General features: G+C 38.0%; 1 pseudogene; it reads right to left on the minus strand.

The window, feature by feature from the left end:
• Positions 1-5,181: 5,181 nt before the first annotated feature.
• Positions 5,182-6,087, minus strand: LOC100731431 (olfactory receptor 2L3-like; annotated as a pseudogene).
• Between the last annotated feature and the right edge of the window lie 18,435 nt (positions 6,088-24,522).

Here is a 24,522-nt window from a genome sequence, read left to right on the forward strand (position 1 = left end):
ATCCTTATTTAAATCCACATATTTTATTTACTTACAGAATCAGTTGTCATCAAGATGAGACCTTATACTGTATGTGTATGTATATAAATCAATAAACGTATCTATATGTTATCTATTATTATCAAATTTCTAACAGTTTCATCACTCTGCGGAGGTTTATTCCTAAAGACTGAATATTTTAATTTTTTCATATTTACAAAATAGTATTTATATTTGCTTTGCTAAGAAAAACAGTAAAAAAAAAAACTTTAAAGAAGGACTTTTAAAAGAAACAGTTTCAAAAACAAACAGGACAGAAACCCAACAGTCTTCTCGCTGTGTTTTAAGTACCCTCTGATCACTTTCTCTCTTTGCTGTTCTGCAAGGTCCATCAGGGCTGTATCCTTGTGAAGGCGATTTCTGTAATCACATTGAGAGAAGCCATGGAAACCAAAAACCTGATCAGCACTCCCTGGAGTTCCTGGAATTTGCTGGCTCCCAGTCAGAGTGTTTCCAGGGCAACTTGGGAGGCCCCTCCCTGACAGCTGTGATATGGTCATTTCATCATCACCACTGCTAACATCAGCTTCTCTCTGGTCATATCACTGTCACCTGGGTACTTGTCTGCCCAATATATTTCATGTATGTATTTCCTAATTTTCATATATATATTTTTATTTAATACTCAAAAGTTATTAGCAGTTTTTAACATGGTCTTTAATTTTGTCTAATCAAATATTTAAATGATTACACAGGAAACAAGAGAAATATGCTGTTATTGTGAACTACCTGATGCATTATAATTAGCCATAGTATGAAACAGATGAATAATTAATTGAAGCACAATTTCTATTCCTCTGAATATCTGAATTATTTCCAATAAATAATCTGTAAACAAAGAAAACACACTAATGACTCACCTACTGGTAATCTTAATCATTACTACTTTAAGTCAAATATAGTATTTAAATGTGCAATGTAATATATTTAATTTAGAAATCCATAGCATTTTTAAAAAACCTTAGCATAAATTTTTATATAGCATTGTATAAAATCTAGATTAAATATATTTTATAATAAAAAGATTCATATAAATTAAAGTATGGTTATGAAACATTAAATATACTTTGAGATCTATAATATTGTTATTTTTGGTGGGAAAAATAAATGCACCAATTTCCAAGCGAGACAGTAAAATGTCTATGTTCCACCACAGTTAGTGAGAATGTGAACTCCCTAGTGTGGCCTCCTCCTGCAATTAACAAGGAATGCAGGGAAAACCTCCTCTTTTCTGACTCAACCTAAGGGTGTAACAACATCCTCTGCTTCCAATGGGTACAGGTATAAACATATTCAAAATAGAGTTGTTAAATTGCTGCCCCTGCCTTTAAAGACAATTTTGAACCTCTCTATTCTTACACAGACTACTACAATCACTTCCTAATATGATCACATTAAATGTGGCATGATTTCAACTTAGACGACAATCCACAGGATCAAGAGAGAAAATTCCGGGAAATGAACATCAAATTAGACACATCCTGTATTCACACAAAAATATTCCTACTCCTAGAGAATAGAATTCCTGTTATCTAGGTCATGTTACATATAACAGAGTTCCCAATTCTAAATTTCCCTAATATTTCATTTATTTTTTATTCATTCTTGCTTAGAATGCATGAGGTTTACTTTCATCTCAGGGAGTGAGTACATGCAATGAGCAAGTCTTGATTCTAGATCCAGATGTGATACAACTGCTCTTCCTAAGGACACAGTGTTTATTCTTCAGACATGATATCCTCTTAAATAGCGCAATTCCTTAAAGACATTCTAACATCTCCGATTTTCCAACAGCATTTGAGATTATATAACTTTTAATACATATTTTAGAACATGTCGTCCTTTTCTTATTTACCGTAATAATCAGTGCAAGCAAAGGGCATTTAATATGTACCTGGCCTTACTATGAATCCAGGAAATTAATTTATATGTAATATCAGTCACTGTGTGTATTATCAGTTCAATATTAACTCACATTACATGTCAGGAAACATCCAAATTTTTCAGAGTGCTACCATAATTGTTGTGTTAGTAATAAAACTAATCCATGTTTTAAAAATACCTTACGAGTATTTAAGGGTCACTTTTATTTTATCTATTTTTAGAGAAAAATCATTAATCTTCTATCATATCATTCTTTTATCTGTCCAACTATCATTTGAATTCATGTTGAATACAAAATTTTCATTTAAATTTTTTAGGTGAAACTTCTGAATTTGCAAATGTCTGATTCAAATATTTTGTCAAAAGTTTTTGATTAATTCTAACAAAATTATTTAAGTGCTTTCTTCAAGAGTCTGAACTTCCTGTCACAAATTTTTAAAATACATACTTTATCTCCTTTCACTAGATTGGACAGTTCACCATAGATTTATGAGAATCTTAGAAACAAAACTATATTTTTTGCTGATCCTTACTGAATACTTTCCAGGAAGCCCACACGCTTACCTCTTCCCTGTGCTCTTCAGCAGTGATATCTGTGTGAACACTTGGAAAACTCAGGGATCCAGGCCATCTTGACAGGGAGGTGGTCTGAAGTTCGGGTACATGTTCACTTAGAAAGATCCACAGAGAAGTGGACCACAGAGACCAAGAGATGGGTCCTGGGCCAAGGCTTGGGAAGAAGTCCTGTCTGGTATTAAAAAATGTTCCTAGGTGTGTTAACAGCCAACTTAATGGGGAAAACACATTATTTAATTCAGTCTGTCAGGATGATACCTCAACCTCTTAAGGGATCACGTGTTTTACATATTTATTATTCAGCCAGTACATTACCAGATGTGTCTCCATGTCTTTGACAGGTTTGTGTTATGCAGCAAATTAATAATTTAAATGTAACTATTTATTATTTTAATAATTTCCTATTAAATACAATGTGAAAATTTAACATAAGCACACTGGAAGACAATTTTGAAATATGTGACATTTGAAGATTTTGCTTTTAGTACAATTTCTTTCAAAATGTTCTCATATAAATGAGTGCTGAATCCAGAAAAGTACTGCAAGTTTTACTGTAATTAATAAAGGGTTTTTTTGTTTTGTTTTTGACTAAGGGTTTATGAATCTGTTTTATCTTTTCATTCTTTTTTATTGTATCATCAGTAATTTATACTGATTTTCTTTTTATTATGCTAATTTCAGCTCTAGTATTTATTCTTTATCTTCTTCAACTGGTTTTCAATCTGACTTCTCACTGTCTCATTACTCTGAAAAGTACCATGCGGTCGCCTGTTTGATGCTGCTCTGCTGCTGTAAACTATATGCTCACACCAGTAAATGGCTCCTGACTCCTCTCAGAATTTCCCATAGCTTTTAAGGAGCTGTATTTCCAGTCTCATTTTACTCTATACATTTTTGGTTTTCCTTTAGATATCTTCAAATCACATGGCTGATTCAAAAGTTTAATGTCCACGTATTACTCTAGCTCCTATGATCTCTGTTATTACTGATATCTGTCACCCTTCCATTGTGGTCTGATACACAATGAGCTGTATTAACTTTTTGTAGTTGCTAAACTGAGTCCTAAAGCAGATTTTTAGAATATTTGGATGCAGTTTCATGAGTTGCTGTTGCTGAAAAGAAAGTTCTGTGACAGGATTATCTTCACAGGAGAATCACGATCACCACCATTGCCGTGATTTTGGAAGCCAAGACTTTTTCCAAGAAATATTCTATTTCCTTGTATCCATCTGTCCTTGAGCAGTGACAACTTTACCAGAAAAATTCACTTTTGAACAGAAAGAACATATCACTCCCATGAAAAGTGAAACATGAAGCGTGTTAGTTATGCTATTTGCTTCTCTTAGTTCACGGGAAAGGAAGGTTTGGTGTGTGTGGAATCGAGAGTTCTTATTCTCCTATCTTGCGCTCTGAGTAACTACTTCAAAGATACTAATATGCTATGGATGAGCTGATGTCATTCTCCTATCATCATGTTATGAAATTTTGTTTTACCTTTTTCCTATAAAAAAGGTAAAACGTAAATTAGCATTTTCCAGACATCATTATTGAACTATAGGCCAACATGACACGTGTCACCCCAGGAGGTTTTAATCATAAAATCCAAGACCTGCCTCATGGTGAGTACAAAAGTGTCCCACTTCATCCTGACGGCAACCCCACCGCAATCTCCCTGCCAATAAGTTTCACTGCATATTTGAGTAATAAAGAGCAAGTTTACAACATGCCTAAGTGTGTGCACTGGGAGTAAAGTATTTAAAAAATTAAGTAAAATGTAAAGAAACTGCAGTGTGCCTTACATGTTACTGTTAAATAAATAAAAATATTTTTGTTTTCAATTATACCTGCCCATTACAAATATTTGTTTTACTTTTTTGCTAATTTAGTAAATTTAAGAGTAAACAAAAAAAAGAGTAAACAAATTATGGAATTGACAGACTAATATAATGAGTAACCACAAAGTGAATGTTTGACTTTCAAAAATGATTGAAGTAAAGTCATATTTGCATCAATCATCCTCAAAATATTTCTACTCATTGCAAACTCAGCTTATTTCATTATTCTTGCCTCTTTCTGCAGCATTTCTGCAAACCCTCTTTTGTAAGTACCATTATGAATGACAAAATTTAAAGCATGCGCTGCTGTCAATTCCCACTGATGGGAAAGGAAGGTTCATAAAATTTGACAGTCTGTCCCCATCAGCTGATTTGCCAGATCCGGCCCTGTGGGAACTCTGACCCTTCCACAGGAGCAGAAGGACAGTGTGAGGAAATATTCTGAACATATTCAGACAGACAGAACAGACAGAAGAGAAGAACTAAAAAGGCAGCCAAAAGAATGACTCGTGACAAAATATCTCCTAAAACACCACTTATGAATATTTGAATATTCAGCCACATTCTTGATCGCAGCCTTATTCTGAGTGACAGGCAAAGGTTTCAGTATTCTCCATTTTGGTTTTCCAGGTTAACACATCACTAAATTCACATTAGTGAAAAATACATGCCCATTATTTGATGGCAAAAGCAACAAAGGAAAATGAATATTAGGGACCAGAATATACAGTGTTTACGTCACGTATCATGACTTTGAAATATTACAAGTTAAATTCAGCTTGAATCCTGGGCATTAAATATTTTCATGAAGTGATCTACTGCTGAGTATGCTGAGGCAGGAATCTGCTTACATTTTCACAGAGCGGATTCTCTGAGTCACTCTTCGTAGGGCTCCAAGCACCTCCTTGTTTATCAGGCTGTTGATCACAGGGTTCAGAATAGGGGTGAGGATGGTGTATAAGACAGCCAGGACCTTGTCCTCTGCTGGAGAGTGGAGGGACTTTTGGCGGAGATAAGTGTAAGCAAAAGGTGCAATGTAGAAAGTCCTATGGTGAGGTGGGTGCTGCAGGTGGAATAGGCCTTCTTCCTGCCTTCCTGAGAGCTCATGCAGTAGACAGCAAGGAGAACTTTCCCACAGGAAAACACAATAACCAGGAAAGGAAACAGGAGAAAAATTATGGTACTGAGGGACACAGTGTACTCATAGATGCTGGCCAGAGTCACCATTTCTTCTGAGAGATTGCAGAAGAAATGATTGATGGCCCTGGACCAGCAGTAAGAGATATGAAGTGCGTTTATTGTGTGAGCACAGGCATTGACCGGACCCGTCACCCAGGATCCCAGGATCATCAGCACACACACTCTTCTGTTCTGTGGATGGGTAGTGCAGAGGAAAGCAAATAGCCACATAATCGTCATAGGCCGTGGACATCAAGATGAGTCCTTCTGACCCAGCTAAAGTCCTAAAGAAGAAAATCTGGTTCCCACATCCAATGAAGAAGATGGACTTGATTGCAAATAGAAAGTCAGAAGCCGTCTTGGGGACATTGGTGCAAATGTACATAAAGTCTATCAGGGAGAGCTGACTGAGCAGGATGTACATGGGAGTGTGGAAGTGGGCATCCAGGAGGATGAGCAGGACCATGGCCAGGTTGGAAGATGGGGACGATGAGCATGAAGAGGACAAGGCCAACCCTTGATGGGACAGGCCCAGTAGCATGAAGTCACTTGGAGTCTGAGTGTAATTTTCCATCTGGCAGTTGTGTAGTTTTTCACAGACGTGTATGCAATGGTATTTCATAAAGCATAAGAAGATACTTTAGTTTATTATTTTATTCTTATTGCCTTATTCAACTATTACAACTCTTTAACAAAGATGAAACTATTTTGCAAAACGATCTCCATTGTCTCCCTCATGATTTATCTGATCTTGGCACACTCATCTGAACAAAATATATAATATGAGTCCATGAATCATGAAAAAATAACATATTTCTCCACAGCTATATTTACATTCAGATATTTTCTTTACTGACAAGATCAGTGGTCAAGATGAGACCTTATGTATATATATATAAATTGACTCAGTTTTCTAAAAGGTTTATAATCCCCACAATGTGCTTTCTTCCAGAAGATTGTTTTTATAACTTCTTCATATTTTCAATAGATTATTTATATTTTCTTTTCTGTAGATAAAGACTTTTAAAGGAAAGTAAATCTCAAAAGACAAGAAAACAAAACCCCGAGAATCCTCTCACCAAGTTTTAAATATCCGCTGATCACTTCCTGTCTTCACGTGGTCTTCAAGGTCCATTGGAGCTGCACCGTTGTGAAGATGATTTCTATAATCATATATCATAGAGAAGCCACAGATACCTAAAAAACCAGGCCAGCATTCCCTGGAGCCCCTGGAACTCACTGGCTCTGAATCAGAGTGTTTCCAGGGCACGCTGGGGGGTCTCTCACTGACAGCTGTGATTTTACAATTTCATGGACACCATTGCCAACATCAGCATAGCTACTATCACATCATTTTCATCTGTGTATTTCTCTGCCCTATATTTTTTATGAATATTGTTTCCCAATTTTGGTGTGTAATATTTCTGTTTAACATTCAGAAGTTATAGGAGTTACTCACATGATCATCACTATTGTTTAACCAAAAATTTAGGTGATCATACAGAATATAAGAAAACTAAACTGCTGATGTTAGCTACATGCAACATTACATTTAGCCATAATATGAAAACAATGAATAACTGAAACACTGTTCCTCTGAAAATCTCAATTATTTTCAATACATAATCAGTAAACAGAAAACATACTACTGACTGATGTACTGTTAATCTTCCCATTAGGTCTTTATGTTAAACATAGCACATTTAAATGTGTTACATAGCATATTTAAATTAAAAAGCAACAGCTCTATTTTAAAACTTTAGTATAAAAGTTTTATTATGTCTATTTTTGTAGTAACTACATTTACTATATTTTATAATTGTTATAGATTAAAAATTGGTGGTGGTGTTCAATTTAATGCCAGCTGAATTAAATCATCATGGTGCTGAACATACATGTTCCACCTGAAGCAAGTTGCCAGCATAAATAGAGACATAGTGAAGGAGAAGAGAGGCACTGAGGTGCTGAGACATTTTGGGTTCTCCTATGTGTTGCTGTTTCAACCATTGGTTCTCCTGGAGAAGCTCTGATCTTTACATCGAGCATTGCTTCCTGGCTCTGGAGGGGAAGACATGTGCTGCTTAATCTCCAGGATGAACTTGTCAGGCTGGCTTCCTGGCATGTAATCCACTGTGCTTATCATCAGAGGAACTTGTGGCCGCTGTGTTGCTGAGGATGGCTGTGGTGCTTTTCAGGACAGCCCTGGTCTTTATTTTGAGCATGACTTCTTGGCTCCAGTTTAGAACCCTTAACCTGAAAACACAGCTCCTTCACCTTCCTGTCATAGACTTTCTGGCTTCCACTGCTGACCTTTGGGCCTTCCCAACATAGACTCGTGAGTGTCCTTCTTGTGGGCTCCAGCCCTCCAGTTGAATTTGTGGGAGGCATTGTCATGAGCTCTGGGTCTTCATCTGGACTCCTACAGGATGTTGCTGTGGGATTCAGGCCCTTGGATGAATATTATTTGTCTTTAGTGTTGTATATAGATTTAATGCCCCTTTTTTGTGGTAACTCTTGGTGATGATCATAAAATAATATACATTCCATGTCTTGATTTTAATTGTTCTCCTCACAACTCCTGACTACAACAATAATGAGTAAAATGAATGAGCAAGAAACATTAATTTTACTTTGAGATTTGTGATTCTGTATTCATTGACAAAAGTGCACAGAAGTCCAAGTCAGATAAGAAAGTCTGTTTTCACCACAGTTAGTGAGGAATTGATCTCACAAATGTGTCCTCTACCTGCATGTTTCAAAGCAGTGGCAGGGAAAATCTCTGGTCTGGTTAAGCATGGTGGTGTAACAATGTCCCTGCTTCCTATGAATCTTAGTAGCATATTATAAATTCATATCCAAAGCACAGTTGTTAAATTGTAACCCCTTTATTCTTATATAGATCACCACATTCATACAGTAAAATGACTGGGTTAGATATGTTATGATTTCAATGTAGACAGCAATCTATATGCCCAAAAGAGAAAATTCCAGGGAATCAGCATCTAATTAGACACATCCTGCATTTAAATGAAAATATTCCTAATCCTGGAGAATACAATTCATGTTAACCAGCTCATGTTACACACTACATTCTTCATTTTTGCACATGCATAGTATTTCACTTATTTTTGATTTGTAGTTATTTAGGCTACAGAAGGTTTATGTTCATCTCAGGGAATGTATACATGCAATGATCATGTCTTGATTCTTGACCTAGACATGATACAACTGCTCTTCCTAAGTTAACAATGTTTATTCTTTAAACATGATGTTCTCTGAAAATAACATGATTCCTTAAAAATTTTCTAATATCTCAGATTTTCCAGTGCCTTTTCAGTTTACATAACTTGTCAATACATAATTTGTAATACATTGTCTATCTTTTTAAAGTAACAATAATTTCAAGAAAAGAATCATTTAAAATTAACTCAGTATTACTATAAATCCAGGAAATTTATTTATACTTAATATCAGTCATCCTGTGCACTATCAATTTCATTATCAAATCACTTTACATGTCAGGAATTATACCTATCTTTTGAAAAATTTTATGATAGTTTTTGTTTTGGTAAAAAAAAGTAAATTCATATTTCAAAAATATCATACAAATAGGGTCACCTTCATTTTATCAATTTTTAGAGAATGATCACTTCTTTATCATCTTTAGATCTTGACATCTATCACTTGAACTGTTAATATTGTTAACTTACCAGGTGAGATCTGGAATTTGCAAACTGCATACTCAAAGATTTCATCAAATGTGATTTTTAGTTGTATTTTATAAAAATTATTTAAGAACTTTTTCAAGAGTCTGCAATTCATGTAAAGAACGTTTTGAAGACACATTCAGAGAATGTGCCTCATCTCCTTTCACTAGATTGGATGTGGACCATAGTCTTACACATATGAGAAGGACATATTTTCTGGGAATCCTCTCTGAATATCTTCCAGAGAGTTCACATGCTCACCTCTTATCCTTGTGCTCCTCCGCGGTGATACCTGAGTGAACAATCGGACGCCTCACGAATCCGGGCCACCTTGCCATTTGGGGTGGTCTGCAATCTTCATGAATGTTAGCTTGGGAAAGTCCATGGGAGTGTGGACCACAGAGGCCAAGTCCACAGTACACTGGCTGGCCCCAGGCCAAGGCTAGGAAAGGAACTCTGCCGGTTTTTAAAAAATACTCCTAGGTGTGGTTAAGTGTCAGTTCATTTGGAAAAGCACATTATTCTATTCAGGCTCTCCCGATATCATTGCATCTCAAAGTCTTATGGGGTCACATAGTTTACAGATTTATTATTCACGCATCCCCAAAATGTGTCTCCGTGTTTTGGACAGTTTGGTTTGTATTTGGTAGCACCTTTCTATATTAAAATACAGTGTGGAAAATTTAACATGAGCACATTGGAAGAAATTTTTGAAGTATCTGGCACTTGAAGATTAATTTTTAGTGTGTTTTAGGTAGAATTTCTTGTCAAATTTTTATCAGATTGACAATAATTATTAAATGACAAAAATGTTCCAAGTTTATTATGCATAATAGAGGGGTTTTACTTTGTTTTGTAACTTTATCAATGCTTTATCTTTTTGAAAAACTTTTTTCCCCAACATTTTGTCAGTCATTTGTGTTGCTTTTAGTTTTCATTTCATTAAGTTCAGCGCTAGTGTTTATTATTCAGAGTCATTAGCTGGATAAAAGTTTTACTGCTCATATTTTATTACGTTTTAATGTATCATTAAGTATCCAGTTTCATATCTCTCTGATTTGCTAACATACATGCTCATACCAATAAGTACCTGTGGACTACCCCTCAGGTTTCTATAGCTTCCAGTGTGTTTTATTTCCAGTTTACCTGATTCTATACATTTTTTGAATCTTATCTTGGATAGCTTCAAAGACACGCTGCTTATTCAAAAGTTTATTGCTTAATCTCCAAGTATTTCTCTGTTTCTGTAATTTTTGGTGTTATTGGGATCTGTTACTCTTGCATTGTGATCTGAAACACAAAGAGTTGTATTGTCTTTTGTACATGCTGAATAATGCCTAAAACAGTTTTAGTATATCTGTACCTAATTTCATGAGCTTCTGCTGCTAGAAAGAAAATTATTTTTTATTTTTTAAATGTAGATTTTTTTCAAAGGAAAAAAAATTTCCATCTCATAGAGACAGAGGAGAGGTTGGAAGATGATTTTCCTGGAAAGAAAATTCCAAAGAAGCCTACTAAGTACAGCTGATTTTTACTGTAGTTTCATTACAGCATTTCTTGTTGATTGTTTTATTTTGGATGGCTCATGTATTTATGAGAGTGGAATACTGAATTTAACCATCAGCACTATAGTGGAGTTGATGTCTTTTGTTTATGTTCAGTGATGTTATAAAAATTAGAAACATCAAATTTCATTGCATATGCATTTATAATCATGAATGATTCTTACCGGGTTGGTCCATCATGGTATGAAAGGTTTTGGTCTTTTCTTATTAAATTTGACTTGAAGTCTCTTTTTTCTGATGTAAGTACTCTGATTTGCTTTCAGAATTCATTTGCATGGAGTATCACTTCCTATCTTTTCATTTTCAGTATGTGTGTATTGCGGTGGTGATGTGTTTCTCAAAGATAAAATATAGCAGACTCCTTGTTTTGATCCAAATTGTCAATCTAAGTCTTTTAATTAAAAATTAAGGGCTTTTACATAGAGAGTGATAGTAGACAAATGTGTCTGAACTCCTGTCAGTCTTTATTGTTTATAGCAATATATGTATATACCAATGTTTATAGCAACACAATTTTTAACAACTAAATCCTGGAAACCATCCAAATGACCATCAACCATGTAATGGATAAAAATGATGTGATATTTTTATGCAATGACATATTACCTAGATATAAAGAAGGATAAATTTCAGGCCTTTTATAGGTAAATAGATGCAATTTGAGACCATACTCATAAATGAAATCAATCAGACTTGCATCTGTAAATACCGTATTGTTTCGCTAGGGTGAAAGTATTCCTTGTTTTTTTTCTTTACTCTTCTAATAATATTTATTCTTTCTTGTTTGTTCTTGCTTGTGTTTATATTCTCCTTTAAGAATATTATTGCTTTCAGTATCCAAAGCAATGTTGCTTGAGTGTGATAAATTTCTTAATGTTTGCTTGTATGGAAGATGTCTTTTTTAATTCCGGAAGATTCCTTTGTAAGATTTAGTGCTCAAAGTTGGCCATTATTTTACATTTGTTATTACATCATTCCTTGCCCCCTTGATCCCGAGTTTCTGCTAACAAACATGCTGTGTTTCTATGAGTTTACTATTATGATTTAGTTGCCATTTCTCTCTTGCAACTTGTGTTAATGTAGGCACTTCAATGCTCCTATCCAGTGGGCCATGTTTTTCTGGTTTTCCTTTGGATTGTAACTGAATTCAGTACCTGAATATTCACCTCAAACCTAAGACTTTAGAAATTTTCATATCGCTTCACTGAAAATCTTTCACATCAATAACTAGTATATCTGCTCCTTACCACCAACTTGCAATTGTGTTTTGTTTATTTGCCTGATTTTAACTGAGGACCAGGGTCTTGTCCATTCCACTTATAGATGCTCTTACAGTGGTTTTTTTCTGTATTATTGTACCTTATGTTCAAGCACTGATATTTTTTCTTGATCTATTGTTGAATCTTTTTTAACTTATTGAAGTTTTTTTTTTCAGAAGAAGGAATAGAAATAAAATAATAATAGAAATATACTTTTATAGAATATATATATTTATTATACATATATATATATATATATATATTCTATAGAAGTAGAAATATATAATAAAATAATAGAAATAACACTTTCAAAAAGATTTTGAGGTAAGTTTTCACTAGCTGTAAAATTACACAGGCTGGAATAAAACTTGCAATTCTTCTGATTCCATTGCGTGAGTAGTAGGATTATAGCCATGTGCCAATTCTTAGCTTCTTTCCAAAACTTTTGTGCTTTCTTTTTATCAAAAATTTTGCTATGGAAATGCTTTTTCATATCTTATATTTTGCTCTAGATTTTTTTAAACCTTATCTTTTGGAATTCATAGTTTTAAAAATCAATTTTTGAATTCACTGTCCAACATTGCATTAACAGTTGAATCCATGGATTTGGGTATGCAATCATTTTTTATCTTGTTTTCTCACGTTGTAGTGTTTCTGTGTTTAGATTTCCATCAATCACAGAGTTCAGACTCTTCCAAATTTTTACTGAAATATTTGAAAATTTTATTCTCTCAACAACGTGTGGTCTACTATCATTATGTTGAGAAATATTAAAATTAATTATAAATGAATGTGGTTGTGTAGATTTCCCATGTGCTCCCCTTAGAATGATGAGTTTTGACATTGTACATACTCTTTTAGAACATGAAGGACACAGTGGTTTTGGTTCTCCTAAAAATTGATTCAAGAGTATGGTAAAGATTATGTGGGTGCTAGTTTTGTGGTCCTCTATTATTGTCCATAATGTGTTCTAAGTCTGATATTGCACATTCACAAGGTCTTTTTACAAGTGATACCCACAAGAGTTGAGTTATTGAGCTTCTTCCTTGCGGTTGTGCCCACTACTCTCAGGTGTGTGGTTGCTGTCTGCAGGGAAGGGCAAAGGCCTGGACCCAGGAGGGCCTCACACCAGCAGGCCTCACACAACCCAATTGCACATGCAATTGAGGTATGAGGTGGCAGCCACTTTTCTGCACACAGTCTGTGTGCCTGGCTGTCGGGCCACTTCCCAAGCCCAATCCCTCCCACATGCACAACTTCAATTCACACAGCAGTTCTAGGACGCAGCATTTACTTGGCTTGCTGACCTCATGGTTTGCTCCATGGGGCAGCACACAGGTCCACAGCAAATATCCATTTGCCTCTCCAGCAGTCTTATGAGCAGAGACTTGGGGTTATGTGGGCCACACTGGGGAAAGGATGCACTCAAACCACAGAGCACAGGATGCCCTCAATCTATGTCCCTGGAGGGGTGACACTGCCCCGCACTCAGAAGCCCACCAGTCACGGAACTCAGGGCCATATGAGCCACCCTGGTGAGTGGTGCTCTGTTGGCCTACAAGTCCCAGCCCCTGCACTTGAGAAGTGACAAAGTACATGCTGTATCGAGCCCCTCACACGCACAGGTTCAGTGTTTCATGGGTCAGGCTCAGAGACAGTGAACACCCAGCTCCTGGCTTTTAGAATGTCAGAGTGTAGTGTACACCTTGGTTGTCACAGGTGTCTAAGCCACTGCTTGTGGTGGTGATGTTCAGAGTGAGAACACAGCATCTGATCTCTGATTTGCTCACTTAGGAGTGAGCACAGGTACCAAGGTACCTGCCTCCCAGAGTCTGGGCACCACTCTCCCTGGCTCCTTACTGACTCCTCACTCAGCCAGATTTCTTCCTATCCACATGCAGTGTGAGCACCAAGCACAGTGCCACCCATTCAGTCACAGCTGCGCTCCCCAGAGTCACACAGGTGAGGCAGCTTTCCAACCACCACTGCCCTGTCCAGCCCTGTCACCTGTATGATACCTGTTTCTTTAATAATTCTAGTATGTCACTATGGTAATCATTAATAACAATTAATATTAACATTATATTTCAAGATTTATTACATAAGTATTTAAGTTACCATTTAATAATTCATTATGTAAACAATAATTTAGATGTATTCAAGCAATAGTACAATACTGTGCAATGCTTTTATTGAATGCTGACCTTATGTAATTCATCCTCCCTTGATGCGAAGCACTCATGATAGTTTGAAGAAACTACAACTTATTAATACACACACTAAGAGAGATATCATGGAAATAAACACAGTACCTATACATCATTACAGTATTATTACATTTCTGAAGTACTGTATGATTTCTATGACTACACTGAATAATCGGACATGTTGAAATATCTCTTACTTGTCTTAAAGTTGTATGCGTACTTGATGGATCAAAGGTAGTCAACTTTTTCAGACCTGTGAGTTGGGTGTTGTGGCCATAACCTTCAGCTATAGCTGCATGTGAGAGTGACAGAGGAAAGACTGACATTGTATCCTGTCCCTCTGCTGGCTGAGGACATGGTCCATGCACATCTTGGGCTCTCAGCGCGCAAGGCGGCAGGTGTCATCCACAGCAGTAAGGGTGATCAGAGTCTTTAGACAGGATGTTTGCCGGTGTTGCTCTGACTTTTGCTCTTTGGCAGGGAAAATGCAATCAAGGGCATCAGGCTTCCTCCTGAATTTGCTCCCAGGAAAGCTCCCAATGGAAGTAGCACCATTGCCTGGACCACAGCCCCTGTGGAGCACTGATGAGCCTGTGGCCTGGAGCAGGCACTCATGTGAAAAGACCATGGCTCCTTGATCTGAACAGCAGTGGTAACAATGACCACGATAAGTGATCCCTGATGCTATGTTAACCACTGTGGGTATTTCATTATAATGAAGGAAAGCAGGCTGACCTGCAGGGTAAAGTCAAGCTGCATTGGCCACAGCCAAGTGTTCTAAAGAAGACACCCAGAGCTCAGCTATTATCATGATGTGAAGATTGGGTGTGTGCAGAATTGCCATGGTACAAGGTTCAGGGTGTATGTGGAGATTTGAGGAGTGGTGCGCCCTTCATAGGAGGCAGTAAGTGGCTCATTCTGGAAGGCAGGCATGAAGGCCGGTCACTCTGTGATTAAATTTGCTGAGGTCTATGACAGAACAAACAGTTGGAAGCCACATCACCGCCATGTATGGGTGAGGATCACAGTCCTGATGCCTCCTTTTCCCTGGATTTCTCTGGGTGTCTCAGTGGGTCTGTGTCCCTCTTAATTATCCACTTTCTACTCCCTTGCATTGCTGCAGGGGCTTAGCTGAGTCACTCAGTCTACCAAGGACTGATTCTAAGCATCAGTCACTGTCCACCTGCATTTAAAGGAAGATGAGAGACTGAATTTCTCACTCTACCATCTCACTGATGTCAACTTTATGCTAATTATTTTAAAACATCTTATTACACTATCATTTACACTATTATGCTATAAGATTATCTTTTAAAACATGGAAGCAATCCTCTCTTTCGTTACTGTGAGTCATTTTCCAGCCCATGAACAGAATACTCACAGAAAATGAAGGTCCAAATATTTATTCTTCTCTTCAATAATAACAATTTATGGGCAAATTGCTGTAACATTTCAATATTTAGACATATTTATGAGAATTAGCTTTATTGGCTTTGCTGTATTGTTTATGGGAACAAAGTCTCACATCTATGGTTGCAATTGCTAAACACATGTTCTGTTTTATACAGTGAAATGCAGTGCAGAAATTCATGTAGAATCACAAACACACTGTCTTCCTCTAGAGCCAACACATTGAAAAAAATTTCAAGTTCATAGCACTACACATAACATATCATATGTTTAAATACTAAACTCAGTGAAGTAGCATTAAGAAAGTTTTAGGGATATACCCATCTTAGGTAAACTATCAACCCCTATGCATTGGCTACAATTAATGTTACAGACTCAATATATTGAAGGGAATTTTTGTTTTGATTTAAAACTGCAGAATTAATCTAATTTGTTTTTCATCTTTAAGTTAAAATTATCCAATCTTGGCATGAAGCCTTCATGGTAGGGCAGGAGGAATGCACACTTTAACATGTGAAGCTTCTCATGGAAGCCGTGACTACTGAATACCAAGTTGAAGCTGGAAGCAATTAATTAGTGTAGCATATTTTATAAAAGTAACTTCGTTGTGTGAGACACTCTCCACCAACTCTCACCATGGAGACCACACATCCCAGTTTGCTTTTGAGTTTGTGAATAAAAGTTTCTTATTGATCCCTGACATTCCCCTCTATTCTTCTATATTAAGGCTTCAATTAACCACTAATTCCAGAGGAAAAAGCCCAGGTTTAACTCTTTTTTTTTTTTTTCCAGGTTTAACTCTTGCTAATTAATCAGGGAAGCTGTTAGCTACTCAGTACAGACACTCAGATTTAACAAATTCATTAAATTTTGCAGCCGCATTCCCAAAGGTCTGATTAATGGGTCTCTGAATAAGACTCTTCCCACTAAGGCCTCTCCCTCAGTCCTCTGTACAGGACTGCATTTGGCAGGGTTAGTGCCACTGGCCTTATTAATCACTACCTCCATTCCCACTGCGCTGAAGGAAAACATAATCAAACTCTCTGAAGATCTAGGCTTCCAGGCAGTCAGATGTGACCTCAGCTATGCTTCCCCACTTTACTGATGGCCTCCTGTACAGTAGGGCTCACAATTCCTCAGCTTAGAGTGCAAATAAATTTATACAGGTGCAGGGCAACACAGGGACAGAAACACACCCAGCAGGGGTTAGGAGGGGCTGCAGTGCCCACCTAGCTCCCAGCCTAGAGAGCTGGGGAGATGTTGTTATTCCTAGTATTTCTTGATGTCTTATTACCTAATATGGGAGAATTTCCCATCTACCAGACAGCCTTTAACCAATCATTTTCAGTTATGTTAATTAGTACAAAAGGCAGGAGAGTGGAAAGGTTTGTCCTGAGATAGTTTTCACCTCTGGTAGTTGCAGCACTGCTGATCCTTTGCCTCTTATGTAAGACAGACTTGAGCATGCTAAGACCCTGTAGGGGAGTGTGAGTCACCATGTGCACCCATCCTCCTCTTTTTCCCCTTCTGCTAATTCCTCCTTGGTGTTTCCTTAGCCGCTCAGTCCTATGGGATCCCTGAAAAACAAATTCACTTAGTGCTCTTTGCAGGCCAAGGGTCCTGTACAATCACCCTGTTCACATCCAGCCCTCAGTGGGGAGGGAATTTCAGGCAGAGGAGCAGCATCTTCCCCCTTGGCTTTCCTCCTGAACCCTAGCCAGGCTGGCTCTACAGGGACCCACTGAGCAGGACCAGTAGGGCCCCCAGGGCCTCAGGGAGGGTCACACAGCAAGGACATTTCTCCATGAAAACTAAAACTCAAAATCTTGTTTGTTTTGAAACTTGGATTTCAAACATCGGCTGAGTCATTCAGTTTATGGTTTCACAACTCTGCAGTCTTCTCATAATGGAACACGGCGAGGGAAATTCCTAGCCATGCAACCCTATGTTATGACCCTTTCCCAGGTTTCTGGAGGAGGGAGGAGTCCTTATGCAAGGGGAGGGGTGCAGTCACCTGTGGTCTCTCTGTGCATCTTGGTATCTAATCACTGTTCCTCCTGTAAGCTCAAGAAGGACATTTCCTAAGGGAAACCACCTTGTCACCCTCCCTGTCACTGGGAACCAGAATCCACAGCAGTGCAACTGGAGACACAAGGATCCATCCACATTTAACTGATTAACCCTGCTAACTTTTCATCTGGTTACCCAAAATTTTTATTTCCTTTTCAGGAATGCCTCTGCATGAATTTAATCTTTTATCCTGTGGTGTTCTTCTTTTATTCACTGATTTGGCACCATCTTACTTATTTCAGGAGAGCGGACCTTCAGGCTCTATAGGCAGGTAGTGCTCCGTCTCACACCACAGTACCATTTCCTTCCATTCTGAACTCTGGGCAAGCTGGGGAGCCAGGGCCTGCAAACCAGAGCAGGGCTGTCTGGAGAGGAGAGAGACTTCCTTCTCCTCCAGGAGCCTCCTAGTGAACAGGTCCTAGGCAGTGTACTCACTAGTGCTGCCCAGTGGTGGCTCTCTACCAATGCCCGTGTGTCCCTGCCTCACACATTGCCTTCTACCTGCAGCACCTTAAAGAGGTGCTCTGAGGAAACAGCGGTACCTAAGCTTTTGTGGCAGCTCCACCTCCTGCGGATGCTAGGCTAAGGAGCATGTTAGGAGAAATGACCACGAAGGACAGTACCCAACAGAGTTAACAGTGCTACAGCTGATGCCTAAGGCGTGTGGGAATCTGCCTGGGACTGAACCAGAGAAACAGTGGAAATACGGAATTTGAACCAGCCATGGCAAACATGATTGTGTGCTGCTGTGTCCCTCATCGCCTCACCTGTCCCCAAGGCCGATTTTTCTCTGTGCTCATCGCGTGGCTGCAGCCAAGGCTGATGACAGAGAATACTGGAAATGCACAGGCAACGTCATTTTGCTCAGGACGTTTAGCACCTCTTCCACGGGAATGTGTAAGGAGGTGTAAAATATTCTTCACTCCCTCTCCCCTGGACTAGATACTTTCACTTATGCCCACTCTAAACCTCCCTGATTCCAGTCTTACTAACTTCTTACCCTCCCGGCTGTTCAATTATTTCTGCCCCTTCACTGCAGACCCTGACGTCTAACCTGGAAGCATCCTCTCTCTGCACAGGAAGGACCACATGCTTGCTGTGAAAGTGCTGTGTCTTGGGAGATTTTTCCTCACCACTCCGGCTGCCCTCAGGTGCTCCCTGCTTTCCTGTGCCAGCTCTCATCAGTGGACCGCACTCAGGGAGGCTCCTATGGCCTGCTGTCAGGGGTGTCCTTATGGAAGAAGATGTGGAGTGTGTGAGCTGTCAGCGTGAACTTTTTGCTCCTGCTCCTGATCCTTGTCCTGAATTCCTTTAACTTACTAGGCCTTGCTGCTGAGTCTAACCTCAATCTTTGGTGGATAAGAAAAAAAATCTCCTTCAAGGATCTGTGGCTGTGTATTCACTGACTCTCACAGGTTCACAGTTCCTGTGTCTGCAGAGCCTTGTATCATGGAAAGGTTTGTTTTAAGAGAGGCAGAATGTTTGTCCTTGTGAATGACATGTTACTACTCTGGGATTTTAGTCACCCGAATGTAGGCGTGCAATAAATGTCATGTGACACCAGTGTCAGTGATAATAGTGTCTTGTAATATTCAAGATTCTAGCAAAGCTTTGGTCAATTTGCAGAAATTTTTGGTTTTTCTCCTTCCGTCTAGTGGTTAAATGCCATAATATGTCCTTATTTTGGAAATTCCATCTCTACTTGAATAGCATAACCTGTAACTTTAAACTTTAACGTTTGTGCCAAAGCTCTGAATTTGATAAGTCTCATCTCTCATGTGAAGGAAACTTTTTCACAAGGGGTCCAGTACACTAACCAAGTTTTGTTCATCAAAGTCATGCAGTGGATTTTAAATAATTTAGAGATTGATTTGTATTTTCTGTAATGTAACAGGGTTGCTTAGATTTCTCTAATCTGTATAAAGATAGATATAATTGATGAAAGTAAATATTTTAAAAAGATTCTAGTGATCCCCATTTAATAAAAGGAAATATAAAATTATTTATATATGATATATTACACTATTGCATATAGTACATATATATGAATTAACCAATAATACATTTTTAAAATCTATTACATCTAAATCATTTTTCAATTGATAAAATATATCAAAATTAATTAAGGGATATATTGCATGATGAAATCATTACAAGCAAGTCATATATATTATGTTTCTAGTTTATATCAATTCACATTAAATTTTTATTGCAAATAAATAATCTATACTTAAATTTGCTAAAATTTGTAATTATAAAATACAAGACATATGTCCACAATATTTAAAATATATTCAAAAGTACCCTTTGATTTGATAGTCAAAAGTCACTTGCAATATTTACAGTACACAATTAAAAAGTGATTCTTCTTTTTAAATACTATTTGACTTAATTTGAATTTGACTTTAATCTTAAAAATTTAATAGATACATTAGAAAGTAACGAAATTTGTTAGTGCGACTTGTGCTTTTGAAATGTTTTCTGAGTCGACTCACAAGGCCACACTAAGCAGGAGTACTTGGCTTCCTGCACAGGCTGAAGCAACATCTGTGGTGGAAATTCAGCCCTAGAAGCTGAGAAACAAATCCTTCAGGCACAGGGACGGCAGAGCGCACATGAGTGGTTAAATGTTCTGGAGGTCTCAGTATAACTAGCACTGCCCGTATCTACAGCTCTGAGCATACACATCATGCCTCAGATTTGCTCATAAATGCTCTTTCCATACATGTCCCTATCTGTGTGAAAGTGGTATCAGAAATGACAAGTTGGGCTGGGGATTTAGCTCAGCAGCATAAGCACCTGCCTTGCAAGCAGGCAGTCGTGAGTTCGATCCCTGGTACCAATAAAAGAAAAAGCAAAAAGATTAAAAAAAAAAAAAGAAAGAAAGAAAGAAATGACAAGTCTTCCCAGAAGCAAGGATTCTGGGTTTCATAAACACAACATAAGGCCAGTGATACAGAGGAGAGAAATCCTGGAGCCCTTTAAGAATGCAGTGCTACTTGTTTCTCAAGGCTGTCCTGAAGGGTGCATCTCCTGGACCACCTCACTGCTAAGCAATAGGTTGTTCCTGAGGAATCCGACCATGGTTCCCATTTACCTGAGCCTCTGAATAGCCTCACCAACAATGACCTGAGGAATATCAGACATTCCCAGCTCATTCCCTGTGGGCTGGCTATTGATCCATGCTTCAGACAACCAACCCAATAGACTGTGAGCATTGTTTCTAACCTCCACACACTGTGACTTTAGACCAGAACACTTGCTTAATGGGACCATAGAACAAATGTCAACCTATTCCATGTTTATGCTCCTTTTGTCATTACCTATCCAATGCCTTTTTCCTGCTCTTAACCCTATCTCTATTTAGCTCGCGGTCTGTGGAAATTTTATTGCATCATCAGCTGGCTGCAAGGCAGAGTGGCGAAGCACAGAGACAGCACTTTAGGGCAGCAGCCAAGAAAAGCATCCAGAACAAAAGGGGAAAGAGCAAGCCTTTATTTCTCCTTTATGTTGTACACAGACCACACCCCCCATTTCCCCACCCCCCACCCCTGGGCCAGGGTGGGTGTAGCACTCACAAAATCTCTGTGTCCTCCTCTTGCACAGGATGAGGATATTTACAGTGTAATGATCCTGGCTTCCTGTTGAGTCTTTGTTAAACTTCCAAGCTTCTCAAGTTGACACAATATACCAATCATTAAAATCTACCGCTTGTCAATTTGAAAGTAAAAACATTTTTAAAACCCATTTGTAGACATAAGACATGTTTATTCTTCACATTTTGCAACTTTAACATTATACCACAGCTTAACAATCCTTAAGAAACAACATCAACTCTATCAACACTATGTTTATTAGAAAAACAACATTTTGTCCTAGGACCCCCCAAAACCACGTGCATTCCATTATTAAAAAAAAGTCTTTAGTTGCCAAAGTCCTAACAGCTTCAGCATTACTGAAGAATTTAAGTCTCATGTCTCCTCTGAGATGTAAGGCAAACCTTAGCTGAAAGCCAATGTACAAACGGAAACAGTTACACACATCCAACAGGCAGTGGCACACAATAAACATTCCCATTTTAAAAGTTACAAATGGGAATACAAAGGATTCAGAACAAAACAATTATAAAACCCAGCAGGGAAAATGTTAAGTCCTATAGTTGCAATTCCAGCGCGTGAAGCAATCTGTGGCAAATAGTGAGCTCTACAGAGATTGTGTGATTTTACCCCATGGCACTTTAGGTGGATATAGATCTTATAATGGACTTTTTGAGGTGGGGGCTGACTTTGCTCCCCACTTGTGGCATTTTTTAGTTGATCCACATTTTTGACTTTTAAACTGTTTGGATATGCAGTGTACTTTTGGATTTTCACTCACTGCTTTATACACTGCCCCCTCAGGGGCACACTGCCTGGCATCCCAGACCTTTTGAAATCGGGGTGGAAGCCTTTTGAATCTCAGACCTCATGTATTCTTTACACACCTGAAACAGTGCCATATGGATGATGCTGAGGTCTGCTGCTAGCTGGAGCAGTGGCCAGGCTTTTCTTCTTCTCTTGGTTGCAGAGGTCCAGTGCCTGGATCACTAAACACACTGAATCCGATTTTAAGAAATAGAATTTTTCTTCTCATTCCTAGAATTTGGAGTCCAGTCAGTGGTGGTCATTTAGTGGGCTTCTTTCCAGTCCAGTGTGAGTCTCTATGCTTGCTCTGGGAGGGGAAATTTGAAATTAAATGGTCCTACATTATAACCCTCATGGTGAGCAAATCCCCTAGGAGGTGGGCAAAGCCATGCAAATCAGTGTAAATGAGGCTTCCCTGGGAACAGGATCACTAGAATTTAACTTGAGGTTTTGTCTCAAAATGGGACTGTGTGGATCAAAAGTTGCAAGACAACCTGAGAGTGGAGTTTGCAAGGAGGTTGGGATGTGCCCTTCTTAGGAAGACAAGGAGGTTTTTCTCAGTATCCTGCTGTTGAGTTTCCAAATCTATGTCATTTTTGGCTATCTATTCTTTCAGAATCACGTCCTTAGAGTAAAAATTGGTGAGAACTGGAGTACATCATGCTAAGTGTCATCTTTTCTTATATGATTAATGATAGAAAAGGGGGGCAAACAGTGAAAGTAGTGAATTTGCTGTGTGGAAGACCACAGGAAGCAAATAAAAGAGAGCAGTATTAGGGTTAAAGGAATAAAAATATTTTGTGTGCATGTACCAATATTCCAAAGTGAATTTCATTATTTCATTCTGTTAATATAACATAATAACACAAACTTGGAAACTAGGAAAAATACAGTGATTTCCAAGAACAAGGGCAGGAGTGAAGGTGACACAAATGCTAACACCTGTGAGTTTTCTCTCAATAATAAAACTATAAATAGATTCATGTTAATGTTCTCACAAGCATAGGAATATACTCAAAAGTACTGAATTATGAACATTAAGTATTGCATTTTTGATCCATTAATTTTACTAAAAATAAAAATATGAAACTATTCTACTAGCCACAAAATATTTTGTAGTTGCCTGAGGAATGCAATCCATTGTAACCAATAGTCATGTCATTTAGTTATAAAATCTAGATTTAGTAAGAAGGTGAAATTAAATACAAAATACTATTAAATTAAAGGTTGAATTGTAAGACAGAAAAATCAAGGCAATTAAGGGGTAATGACTATTTTCATTTCTTGAGGAGCAGGGGCTTTAGATATGCAGATTACAATCTTGTGATAACACTGGAAAAATAAGTGTTTTATCCCAGAATAGCCCCCTTGCAGAACATTAAGACAGCTGACTTGGATAGATTTAGAAACCAGAAATATTGAAGAATCATTTTTAACCAGGTGCTGTGGTACATTCTTGTAATTTCAGGAGGCTGAGGCAAGAGAAATTCAAGTTCAAGGACAGGTGGGTCCTATTTCAAAATAAAAAGTTAAAGAGCAGAGAGTGTATCTCCAAGGTACAGCCACATGTGAGACCCTGGCTTCCATCTCTAGCACCTAAAATAGGGGGATACAGAGAGGGAGGAGCAGAGGGAGAGGGAAGATTTTTAAAAATTAATTGATAACAAATGTTTTTATTTAAATTTTTATTTTAAAAAAACAAGGTTATCAATTCCAGATAATGATAGTGCTCTAATTTCTCAGGCAGATTCTATACTGTAAGAATGAAAGATAAATTACATGATAACAAGGGTGACTGTGGTGCCAAATGGAAGAGATGTTTTATCCAAACTCATTGAAAATCTACGCTTACCATAAAGGTGAAACAGAGTACTTGATAGGAGCCATTTTGTATAGAACGTTAATTGAAAGAAGTGCCCACACTGATTCCCCACTCCTGAATGTTTAGGAATTAAGTAGAGAAGGATCAAGGTAAAAATATTCCATACAGATTTTCAACACATGAGAGCTGAAGGCACACACTGCCAGGTGATTGATCCATAAACAGAGATGCATGTGTTCAAAGACTGGACCAGCTGGGATCCTTGTTTGCACGTGAGACACAGGGCCTTCAGAAGTATTTCCAGCTGGAAATGGAGCATCTCAGAATCAGACAGCACTCAAAGCTGAGGACTAAGGAAACAACTGACATTGGCAGTGGTAGACACAGCCTGCTTACTGCCTCAACTCCTCTCAGCAAGACAGTAATGTGTATTATGTATGTGTGCATATTTATATATGTGTGTGTGTGTGTGTGTGAGTATATATACATATATATATATACACACAAATACACATATGTGTATACACACATATATATACACACATATTCACATATGTGTATATATA

The sequence above is a fragment of the Cavia porcellus genome, unplaced genomic scaffold, assembly GCF_034190915.1.
Source record: "Cavia porcellus strain 051 isolate PalLab524CR breed Dunkin Hartley unplaced genomic scaffold, mCavPor4.1 scaffold_2, whole genome shotgun sequence".
Classification (NCBI taxonomy): Eukaryota; Metazoa; Chordata; class Mammalia; order Rodentia; family Caviidae; genus Cavia; species Cavia porcellus.